This window comes from Lynx canadensis, chromosome X, assembly GCF_007474595.2.
Source record: "Lynx canadensis isolate LIC74 chromosome X, mLynCan4.pri.v2, whole genome shotgun sequence".
In the NCBI taxonomy this organism is placed as follows: domain Eukaryota; kingdom Metazoa; phylum Chordata; class Mammalia; order Carnivora; family Felidae; genus Lynx; species Lynx canadensis.
Genome location: NC_044321.2, coordinates 81746843 through 81759922, shown reverse-complemented (window position 1 = coordinate 81759922; position 13080 = coordinate 81746843).

Genomic DNA, 13080 nt, shown 5'->3' with positions numbered 1-13080 from the left:
TTGAGAAGGTTACAGAAGACAATAACATAAAATATTTAGCACAGTGCCCATGGTAAGTTATGATAACAATAACAATAACAATAATAATAACCAGTTGAGGTGACAGAGTATCTCTGGAAATGTTTAGTAAACACTTAACAAAGAAGAGGCTGAGCTTAAATGATCTCTAGAACCAACACCTTTCAGACCTAGGATTCTTAGCCTTCCCCCCAAAACCTGTCCATGTTTAAAACAGACCTAAGGAAATGTGCTTAGAAGAGGTATTAAGATTCTTTGAGACTCAGCTAGCAGTTTAGCCATGTATTTGTTATCTTCCAACATCTCCAGCTCCTGTAGGTGTGTCCCTCATTAGCGTAACAAACCATCTAGGTTTGCCAAGAACTAAGAAGTTTCCTGAGATGTGGGAATTTCAGTGCTAAAAGTGGGTGAGTCCCAAGAAAACCAGGACAAGTTGGTCAGTCTACCCCAGCACTGGAGCCGGCTATAAGCACCATGCTTGAAGCAGTTGCCTCAAGGGCTGGCCAAAACAGCAGGTGTTAGGTTCTTTGCTGAAACCAGGGAACAGGAAATTCCAAAAGCCCCCTATTTCTCCACTCTCTGAAATACCATGTTCAGGTGAGTAGGCTTGCCAGATAAAATACACAATTGCCAATTGAATTTGCCTTTCAGATAAATGACAAATAATTGTTTAGGATGAGTATGTCACAAATACTGTATGGGATATACTTATACTACAAAAGTGTTTATTGTTTATCTCAAAGGCAAATTTAACTGGGCGTCCTGTACTTTTATTTGCTAATTCTGGCAACCCTATCAGCAAGAACAGTTTCTGTGGCAAACCAAGTTTGCTCCTGGGGCCAGACCGGGTGGTGGAAGGGGAAGGTTGCTAGGGAAACCATAAACAAGAAATCACAGTTCCCTATAGACACACATTCTACTCTCCATTTTGGGCCCCTAATACCTTCATTTTGCGGGCCTTGGAGCCCAGAAGGGGGGGGGGGGAGCGCAGCCACACCTAGCTTTAGGTAAGATTATTTGAGTCAAAGCAAGACGCAATGAACCCTGAGGCAGGCTGCATAACGGAATGGTTAGGAGTTTGGGTTTTGTAGCATGCTAAATTGGGTTCATGTCCCACCCCAACCTAGGACAAAGCACAATAAGTGGCAATTGTTAAGACTTAGAGCCTAACCTTCTCCCTGTTTATCTTCTGTCTTCCCCTCTTCTCCTGTATCCAGTACTTTGCCAGGCTTTGAGGGGAACACAAAAAAATGGGAGGATTTCTAGACACACCTCTAGCCTAAGGGAGCTAACAACCACATAGGGAAAGCATATTAAAGACATTAACCAAGTGGAGATTCAAACATAGCCAGCGTGGAGCACCTGCCTGTGGTTGGCTAGCCTTAAGTGCACATGTAAGCCAGATATCAGTAGAGGGTCAGTCTGTCCTTTCACAGTCAGATAAAATTGGCTCCAGCCCCCCTGTCAAGGAAGCCTAGTGTCTTCCCCAAGGTTCCTGAGAATTCTAAGGGAGCTCAGAATCCCACGGCTAATGTGGTTTTCTGATTTGGAGCTCCTAATGAGCTTCAGATTCACAAGGAATTCATCTTCCATGGCTACTCCCCACTATTTTTCGTCACACCAGACTGGGAATGCTCTTTTTCTTCTGGATTTCTATGAAGACCTCTCACATGAAGCATTTATGCAACTAACATAATTTATCAAAGTTTGAGTAGATGAAGGGTCATATGTTATAGCAGTATAAACAATCAAAAAATGATTACTAAACACTCCTGCATTTAGAAGTTCTTGGCTGCATTACTATTTGGGAGTTCTCTGCAAACCATTCTCCTGTCATAGATCCACTCTTGCTTCTTTCTCCCTTCTCCCATTTCCTTTTTTTCCTTCTTTGTCCCACCCCAAATTCATGTTTGTTTCTTATGAAGGGCAGTTTAGCTACATATGTGTTATCTTCCAGTCCTTTCCATCAGAACTTCTCCTTCTTCCCTGCAATTGCCATATCGGAGTATTCTCCTTAAAAGAGACCGTCTTTTTTCTGAACAGAAACCTTGGTGTCAACTAAGGAAAGAATCATTTTATCACCCCACTCCTCATGCAAAAACATAATCTTTGTTAGTTGCACAAGACATGAAGTAGGGTTTGTTATACCCATTTTTACACACGAGTAAACTGAGGCTTCTGAAGCCCACAGCTAGCACTGAAAGGGTTAGGATTGAAACCCAGTTTTTCTCAGTCTGAGTCTAGTCTTCTTCCCACTACCCAGTACACTACAATTAGAGAACAAGTATGTCCAGGATGAGGGTTGCAGAAATTGCTCTCAGGTGAAGGGTTCCCTAACTGGGGGAGAAGGGTATACTGCAGGCTACAAGCCTCTCACTGAGGCCAACTCCAGGGCCAGTAGAGCAGTGCCCACTATCTGCAGAAAAATCACAGGCACCCAGATTCACTAGGCCACTGGATTCCTGAGCTAGTCTAGGTGCCAGTTGAGACACAACCTGGACACTTACGTTTTTTTAAACAAATTTTCCTTGTAGGTCTTATAGCAGCTGAAAGAAGTGAATACTGTTACTATGTACAATTTACAGATAAGCAAATTGAATATCAGAGAACTTAAGTGACTTGACTGAGGTCACACAGTTACTAAATGGCAGAAGCAAAAATGTAGACTCTCGGACATCATACACTGTCAATGCCCTTCAGCCAAACACCACCAGGACATGCCTGCGGTTGATTCAAGCTGGGATTATTGTTCATTGCAACAAAGAGAGACACCTCAACATCCCCACTTTCCACCTTGTGTTGGCCTTCCTGGCAACAAGCAATAAGCTCAACTTGTTCAACCCCAGGTGTGCTCTTTGTGGTCTTTGGCTGGAGGGCATTGACAGAAATGGAGGTTCACTGAGATTCAGTTAAAACACTCACTTCCTTGGACCCAGCTCTTCCACTTAGTAATAGTGACCATAGATAGCTTAGACTTCTTGTGTCTACTTGTTTGAGATACCAATCTGCCCATATCTGGGAAGTAAAATCATGCTGAGCTGAGCTCTGATATTTCATTGAATTTCTTCAGCTTTGGGTTTATTTTGTTTTGTTTTTTTTTTAATGTTTATTTTGAGAGAGAGAGATAGAGAGCGAGCAGGGAGAGAGGCAGAGAGAGAGGGAAACAGAGAATACCAAGCCGGCTCCACAACTGTCAGCACAGAGCCCGACACAGGGCTTAAACCCACAAACCACGAGCCTGCCCCTGACCCGAGCCAAACCGAGTCAGACACTTAACCAACTGAGCCACCCAGGCACCCTGTGTTTATTTTACTTTTTGAAATGAGATCCTTTAGAGTATTTTTGGTTATCTGATTGGATTTATATTGTTCCTTGATGAAATTGTTTTCTAGCCTTCTTACACATGCCCTATAGTCTGTCTGCTTGTGTACTGTTGTTAATGTTGTTTTTAAGAGGAAAAGTCTATAGGGAAAGGATGACATAGATTCGATAAGTTTTTCCTTGTGCTGGCACAAGGGCTATTCAGAAGGTCTCCTCAGACCAGTGTCTTTTGGATAAACTTTATCTCAGGTTATCATTTTAAAACCTTATGAAGACTTCTTAATCTTTCCTTTGTGTCCCTGAGACCTGCTTTCTTTAGCTGCACCTACCCAGAATCAGAGCTTTTTGTCTGGCCTTGGATTGGAGGTAATTGGCCTTAAACCAAACTCTGAGGGCAAAGTTCACCACCACCATCTTTACAGACTGTTGAGTTCTCACAGGGTTTTCTCAGTCTAAAAATGCACCTCTTCTGGGCTACATATCTGCTTCCTCCATGTTTTCTCTCCCTGCTGCTAAGTTGTATTCTTATCCCTCCAATTGGCACAGCTTCACCAGGGATATTTTAAATTGCAGTGTCCCCTTTGAGGGGATTTGGACATGAAAGAGAGGCATTTTAGAATAGAAATCAAAAGAAACCCTCATGAAGAGATTATCTTGTTTGTCTAAAAGAGAGATCAGGGTTTTTTTTGTTTTTTTTTTTAACTTAGGAAATATCATCTCCTTGGTTTCCATATTTGAGAGATTAATAAATGTTATATTTTTAATTATACAGCTTGATAAACTTGTCAAGGGTCAATGTTATATCAAAACCAGCATTGGGGCACCTGGGTGGCTCAGTTGGTTAAGTGTCCGACTTCCACTCAGGTCATGATCTCGTGGTCCATGAGTTTGAGCCCTGTATCAGGCTCTGTACTGACAGCTTAGAGCCTGGAGCCTGCTTCAGATTCTATGTCTCCATCTCTTTCTGCCCCTCCGCCCCCTCAAAAAGAAATAAACGTTAAAAATTATATCAAAACGAGCTATATGCCACTCTTTTTTGTGTGTACACCTCAAAATCTATACTTCTACAGGTTAACTTTCTTCACCTTGCAGAGAAAGCATAACTAGCCCTCTGTAGTATAATCACATACTTGACTGTAGCTGGGTCTCTCTTCCTTTTTTACTTTGTTCTATTCTACTTTCTCTCTTTTTCCTCTCTTGTGAAACTTGAAATATTAACTTTTCAAAAAATAATTTAGTTATATTGCATATACCCTAGGGATATGTAGTCCAAATAAAGTCAAATTTATCTAAAAGAAAATTTTAAAAATTACTGAACCATGTTACTTTTTGTGTACACTGGAAAGTATATTTACCTAATAGCTATTAGAAAATATCTAATAGCTTACTATAGCTATTAGAAAATAAGAAGAGTCTTTACTTTCAGGATAAAAGAAGAATTTTAGTGTGATTCAGGGTCTTTAGCACACTATTTTGGTTTATTCAAGACTAAATTTAATTTTTTTATAGTTGAAACTTCCTAAATTTCCCACATTGGCTTTCTGAACCAAATAACTTGCCATTGTTTCTAAAAAGTGTCTAAATTGAAATAGGTGTAGAAAATTGTATTCAACTAAATAGAATAGTAATAATGGATATCTTTTCAAAATATTATGGAATTCTTAAAATGGTATGTCATAAGAATTCAGTGTTAGTTAAATTACAATCTCCAGGCAAACCATAAGACACTCTTAAATACAGAGAACAAACTGAGGACTGCTGGAGGGGTGTTGGGTGGGGGATGGGCTAAATCGGCGATGGGCATTAAGACAGATACCATATGGTTTCACTCTTATGTGGATCCTGAGAAACTTAACAGGAACCCATGGGGGAGGGGAAGGAACAAAAAAAAAAGAGGTTAGAGTGGGAGAGAGCCAAAGCATAAGAGACTGTTAAAAACTGAGAACAAACTGAGGGTTGATGGGGGGTGGGAGGGAGGGGAGGGTGGGAGATGGGTATTGAAGAGGGCACCTTTTGGGATGAGCACTGGGTGTTGTATGGAAACCAATTTGACAATAAATTTCATATATAAAATAAAAATAAATAAATAAATAAATAAATAAACATTTAAAAAATAAATAAATAAATAAATAAATAAATCGGCGATGGGCATTAACGAAGGCACTTGTTGGGATGAGCACTGGGTGTTATATGTAAGTGATGAATCACTAAATTTTACTCCTGAAACCATTATTACACTACATTTTAACTAACTTGGATTTAAATAAAATTTAAAAAAATTAAAAAATGTTAAAAAATAAAATAAAATAAATTATAATTTCCAGATTCTTAGATAATTTTAAGATCTTAGACCTAAGTTAATTACAAATAATGTTTGGATGTCGGGATACTTCCAGAAAAAAAATAAACCAGATACAAATATATTTATTCTTGTTTTTTAGTGGCAATCAACTAACAAATTATGCAAACCCTTTTGAACGATATATAGATATTATATATATATGTATATATATATATAGCCTCCTGAAACTGTTAAAATGGTAAATAATTTCTCATGGAGAAAAAAATTGCTAAATAATTTTTTACTTTCTGTTCTTTAGTTTCTCTTATGTCTGAAGACAGAAAAGTTGGCTATTTTGATTAAAAATAAGAATTAATATAAATGGTTAGTTGTACTTGGTACAAGAATTACAGAGAAATAGAAACATGTATATAAGATAATGGATATTATTTTCATTTTGCTTATTTAAAAAGTTGTCATAGTTATTTAATATAACATATATTTTAAGTACTGATAAGTTAATTATATCTAAAACTGTAGATAAAAGCCTGAGATTATTGCCTATTTTCATATTTATATATCTGTGTATGCATAAATACATACATATAAAGATACATTAATAAATCCTTTATTACAAATTGTTACATGAATAATGTTCCACAGGAGTAAAATTAGAATATGGGTCTTTTTTATATAGAATGACTAAGTCTATGATCAGATTAGTAGATGTTCCTTTGTCACCAGATTATTCTGTTAACTCTCAGAACTTTGTGACATATTCTGAAATTGCTTTTTAAGCAATTCTTTACTTTTATAAAAAAAAAGCTAATTTCCTAATAGACATTGTTGTTTATCATTAGGTAATTTTACAGTGTTAATGATAAATATTTCTTCCTTTAGATATTTATGATTTACCTTGCCCCTTCTAACAACTATTCTTAATTTTACCTTTCCCAATTGCAGAATAATAAAACAATTAAGGTTTTTTATGCCTAAAAAATCTTTGAGTTTTCTAAAATGGTCATTAAGTAACACAAAGATTTGCCCATTCACCTCATAAAAGAAAGGACAACAACAATAATTATCTTTCTCTAAATTTCTCCAGCTTTTAAGCCACACTGTTATAAGAACTTAGTATTAAAGTAATGTGACATATTAAAAATAGAGTTTATCTTCCAGATAAAAGTAAAATATGCAAATACTGATATTCTACGTTGATAATTTTCAAGTTAAAAGAAATATACCCCTCTTTAAACACAAAGACTGATATGATACCTCTCTACCAGAAGATTTTTCCAGGATTTTAGATTCACAATCTCTCTTTTCATTTTTGTTTAGGAAGTTTCTAGATAAGCACTGGGGTACTAACTTAATTACATGGGAATGGTTAAAGGTATATTATTTCAGTTCTTCATTAGATCCAGTAGCTAAGACAAAGCACCTTGTCTAAGAGCTATTAACAATAATAGCAAACGTATAAAAACTTCAATTAGCTTAGTTCTGGATCACCTCTAAGCCCTGTGCTTTGCAAACTCTTTTATGGACAAAAAGACATTCACCAATTTTCAGCTAACCTCCTAGGAAATACTGAAAGCCCTTTCACACTGTCAGTTTCTGTGATACTTGAAACCCAATTCAGCTTCTTCATTTACTATGAATGGAGATGGAAACAACTTTCTGCTTACTTCTGTTAGGGAATTCTCAACATTGTACATAGACCTTCAGAGACACTTTGGCCTGCTTTGCAAGAACTGTTCAACTTGACTCAAAAAACTGTTAAGGGGCATCTGAGTGGCTCATTTGGTTAAGTGTCTGACTTCGGCTCAGGTCATGATCTCGTGCTTTGTGAGTTTGAACCCCTGTTCGGGATCTGTGCTGACAGCTCAGAATCTGGAACCTGCTTCGGATTCTGTGTCACCTTCTCTCTCTGCTCCTCCCCCGCTCACACTTCCTTAGAGGATTATGTTTCTCTAGAAGTAATTTTTAATTTACCCCCAAATTACCCAGTTACCTCCCAAATAAAGCACAAGTTAATCTGGAGAATTCCCAGAAGGGATAAACTGACTGCCTCTTCATAGATACTATTCAAACTGTGGTTTCCACATTAGGAATAATACAACTGGCAAAGATGGTCCACAATTTATTTCTGACTCTAAAAAAGTCATAAACAGCACAACCTCTAGTCAGAAAGCCCAACAAACTAGTCTAAATTCAGTATCCAGGGCTGTTATAGACAATCACATTACCTTTGATTTCCTCTTAACTAACCAAGGGGAATTTTATGCTATAGCAAATACTCCTTGTATGCCCATATACAAGATAAACAAAACAGCTGGGGAGGAGGGAAAGCCACTTGTTGCCTTGACTAATTGTCATTTTGTTTCTGATAATTGTTAGTATTACAGTTGGCTGATGTATCCTGTTCAGGAATTCAAATGCTGCTACACAACCATTGTGACATCACAAGACTCAACAACTCATTCTTCACCATAAGGAGCAGAACACACTAACCCTAGTCCTATTACAGACTACATTCTCTAAACAACTTCCTGATCAGCAAAATCTTGGCAATGGTGAGAATCTGGATATCACTGATTAGTGTCCTACAGCCTGACTTCATCTGCCCTTGGCTATAAAGGAGGCACTAAAAAAGAAACAAGCATCCCCTGACAACTAGGACCTGGTCTGGTAGTATCAGTTAGGCCTTATTATTCTCCTGCTGAACAATGTCATAGAAAATCAATATCAGACAAGGCCATTCTGTGACCATGATGGGATCAAGACCAAAAAGACCAGTGTGGGGGGCAAGATAGCTCAATTGGGAGAGGATTAGAGTGGAAACACTGCTGTCTGAACACAGACAAAATATGAACATTATCTAAACCATAGAAATGACCAAACTTCTCCCAATTCTGGCTAATATGGGTGACTCTTTCTTCTTAAATTACATCTTTATCTTATCTCTAATCTCCCCTTTTTTTAGATAAGATTTTTTTGATTTAAATTCAAGTTAGTTAACATACAGTGTAGTCTTGGCTTCAGGAGTAGAACCCAGTGATTCATTACTTACATATGACACCCAGTGCTCATCCCAAAAAGTAGCCTCCTTAATACCCACCACCCATTTAACCCATCCCCCCACCAACCTCCCCTCCAGCAATTCTCAGTTTGTTCTCTGTATTTACGAGTTTCTTATGGTTTGCCTCCCTCTCTGTTTTTATCTTATTTTTATTTTTCTTTCACTTGTCCTATATTCATCTGTTGCATTTCTCAAATTCCACATATGAGTGAAATGGTATGATATCTGTCTTTCTCTGACTTATTTCACTTAGCATAGTACTCTCTGGTTCCATCCACGTTGTTGCAAATGGCTAGATTTCATTCTTTTTCACCACCGAGTAGTGTGTATGTATATATATATATATATATATATATACACACACATACATATACATATATTCTTTATCCATTCATCACTTGATGGACATTTGGGCTCTTTTCATAATTTGGCTATTGTTGATAGTGCTGCTATAAACATTGGGAGGCATGTGCCTCTTTGAATCAGCATTTGTGTATCCTTTGGATAAACACCTACTAGTGCAATTGCTGGGCTGTAAGGTAGTTCTATTTTTAATTTTTTGAGGAACCTCCATACTGTTTTTCAGAGTGGCTGCACCAGTTTGCATTCCCACCAACAGTGTAAAAGGGTTCCACTTTCTCTGAGATACCCAATTATAGAATTACTTCTGCTTCCTGACAACATCCAATTCAGATAAAACCCTACTTCATTAAACCCTCTCCCAAATCACTTAAGTCCAAATTCTGAAAGACCCCATGCTTCCCCACAGTGTGCATTCTTGTTTGCAAATACACACACACACACACACACACACAAACACACATTATCTTACTTTTATCCCACAAAGAAGAAATTATTATGATCATCATTTTGCAGATAATGAAACTGAGACTCTGAGAATTTAAATAACTTTTCCAAGACTACCCAGTTAGTAAGAAGAGAAACCCACACAAGAAACCAGGTCTTGTTCTTTGCATCATGTCATGCTGTTTTTAAAAGAGTATTTCAAGGGGGAGTGGGTTAGATTCCTAGCAATTGTTCTTAAAAAATCCATTTGCCAATAGGTTGCATCTTACTCTTAGTTCACATATTGGCATATCATCCCTTCCATGATTATTCCCAGCAACTTTGAATGCTCTCATTAAGCTTGCACATAGTAGTTGCTCATCAAATTGTGTGTGTGTATGTGTGTGTGTGTGCGTGTGCGCACGTGTGAGTATGTGTGTGTTGTGGGTGGGTGGTGATGTACATTGATGTGTTCTGTGATATGTCCTGGAAACTGCACCTGGTTTCTTGAATCATCCAATCATATCTGCACAGAACAAAACCAAGCAAATCACTTCCTTCAGTCCCTTCCAGACTGAGGAGCTTGGGAGCTGAGAAGCTGGAACCACCCTGGTGAGGCTGCTAGCTCAACACAGGGGTTGCAAGGGAACATGAAGGGAGGAGCCAGAGCCGCCACTGCAGAGCTTCTGACTAGTGCTGACAGTGGGGAATTGGCTGTCGGTCACTCAGCAAGGATGAAGTGAATTCTTACTGTTGTCAGCCTCTTGCCCACCTTGTTCTGGGCACAAGCGGTGGAGGAGAATGCTCAGAAAGGGTATGAGATATGGACTCCACATCACATAATTTACCTTAGCTTCCCACAATGAGACTACCTCCTGCCTCCTATTTTCTCCTTCCCATCTGCTGCCATGTGTTGAGATGCTAAAGGAAGTACTCTTGGGGAGAAGGGACCAGATGTGCTGGTTGATGTGGGCATGAGTCACAGCTGTGAGAACCCTCAGATGAAGAAGTGTGAGCATTCATTGACCTAATCATGTCTGCTCTAGGATAATTTCCAGTCAGGAATGTCTCAAGAGGCATTGAGGATAAAGAAAGGGAGGGAGGCAAGGAACAAATTTCCAGCCATTTTCATGCAGCAGTGGTTTAGGGGCAGCGACCTCAAATTGTATGTTAAGGGAACAGGGGAATTTGCCTGGAGGCTGTATCTGACTAAGGTCACTTTATTTGGATTATACTTTCATTAGGGGTGGCTTGGTGAGCAGGTGGCAGTCTGTAGCAGTAAGAGTAGAGCTAAAGCTGCTGTCAGACACCCTTGGTTTTAGGTGTGATGAGAGGGGCTCCTTCTCTGGGCCAGCAGGCAACAGAGGAAACCAGAGAGATGGGACCAAGGAGGAGGGTCTGGAGTCTTGAGAAAGGAGCAGCAGAGGCAAACTATCTCAAAAACATTGGTTCCTTCCTGAGAATCAGCCAGAATAGTGGTTGCTTATGAGCTGCTGAAGCCCATGTTCAGGGCCTTCCCACAAGGGCACTGTGGCTAGACAGTACAGAGGGTAAGCTACATATAGACCAGGTGTAAGGGCTCTAAGACCAGATATCTTCTCCCCACAAAGTCCTAGCCTAATATGGTGCCTTATTCATGGCTGGTCTTTATTAAATAATTAGACAACATTTTCCCTTCTGCAGTCATAGATTTAAGAAGGAAATAGAATCATTGGCATGATCCATGGCATTCTTGATATTTGATTCTTCAAGCTTTGATCTGGATTGGTAGAGTGGAGGGCTGACTAGGTCCATCTGGACTTCCATCATCTTATTTATCCCACAACCACCAAAGCTACCAGCAGACTTTCCACTCCTCCTCTTAGAAAGTCCCAGCCCCAACAAAGACACAATGCCTCTTTCCCTGTCCCCAGCAGCTCAGCTGACACAGGCCAACAGTTTTTAAAAAGAACCTCCTCTCACCCCCAACCAAAGTGGAGATAATGAATAGGAAGGAAAGTATCTGTAACGTCAAATGGAAACATCTCAGAGCATTGACAAATTTACTGGAGTCCCTGACTGGAAGGAGAGTGGAGTTTCCCAAAACATGTTTCAGAGGATGCCAGTTAGTTTCATTGGGTGTTGAAAGGTGTAATTTAAAAAGGGGGCCCCTCAGGGCTCTGTTGGGGAAAGGCTGGGTTGGCCAAAGTTGAAAATAATAAGTGTTTCTACTTCAAAGCTTCTCAGAATCTCCAATACGCTAACGTGCATATGGTCTCTAAAAGATGAAGAGAATGAAGTTTGCAGCTAGAAGCCATTTATCAAGTACTTGATATGCGTTGGGTTCTGAAAGAAGTGCTTCACGTGTATTAATCCTTATGTAATCTTCATCACATAATAGATACCACTGTTCTCTTCATTCTGTAAATGAGGAAATTGAGGCACAGAGAGGTTAAGTAACCCATCACAAGCTGATACTTTAGGGGATTGCACTAGAGTATGGATCAGTGTGGCAGAGACCGTACAGATGCTTACTGAACCCATTTCCTCTTCTTACAGGGCCCATCGCCAAGTTACATTTCCCAGGATTCCTTGCAATGAGGTGGTCATCCTTATTTTGGAATGTAAGCAGAAGTGATGTGTGTCCCCTCCAAGCAGTGGTAATTAAGTGTGCCTCCTCTACCTCCTCTCTTTTCCCTCACCTGTTGGCAGAATGCAGAGGATCCAGTAAAGGGCTTCAGGGACATAAAGGCGGCCAAGCTACACTAGGAAATGAGCTTTAGTATCTGAATAACTGTGTACATCAGTGCCCGCCAGCCCAGCCCATCCTCACTCTCTCTAAGCAGCATAGATAAAAAAATATCTGTTGATTGCATTAAACCACTGAGATTTGGGGGTTGTGTGTTACAATATTTATCCTACCCTATTCTGACTAATATAATCAAGAAATTCTTTTTTTTCTAGAACATTTTCTGGGACAAAGATTCAGAGGATTTTACACTGAGGAATGGCTGTGTAGTATGAGCACCAGCTTCAAAGTCAGTCAGAAGTAGATTCCATTCTCAGTTCTGTGCAAGCCATGCAATTTTGGGCAAGCCACTTAATTTTTCTGAGCTTCTGTCACCTAATTTCAAAGTGGAGATAATAATGCCAAACTCAGAAAGTAGTTGTGAAGATTAAGTGAGATCATGTACAGTAAGTGCATGACACATAGTAGGGGCTCATTAAAAGGTAGTTATTATCATTACGGGAAAGCCCTGGCACCCTGCCTGACACACAATCATAGGGACCTAATAAATAGTAGTTCCCTTTCTTTAATTCCTTTCCACATCTCCATAGCCTAAGGGCTGGGATGACTTGGTAAGAACCTTGTCTAGATTTCTACCCTCCCAGCTACTTCCTAGCCAGTGCCTTCTTGGAAGCACCTTCTTTTACCTAACCCTCAGGAGATGAACCATGCTGCAGCCTGATCCTATCCCAAACAAGCACCAAAGCCCCAAGTGAAATGTCTGGCTACTGAGGGCCTGCATCTTTAAAGGACTTTGTGGGATGAATCATGTTTTTCTTCCAGATTCAAGTCCTCAGCTCCAACTTCCTCTGGAGACTCTAAGTTGAC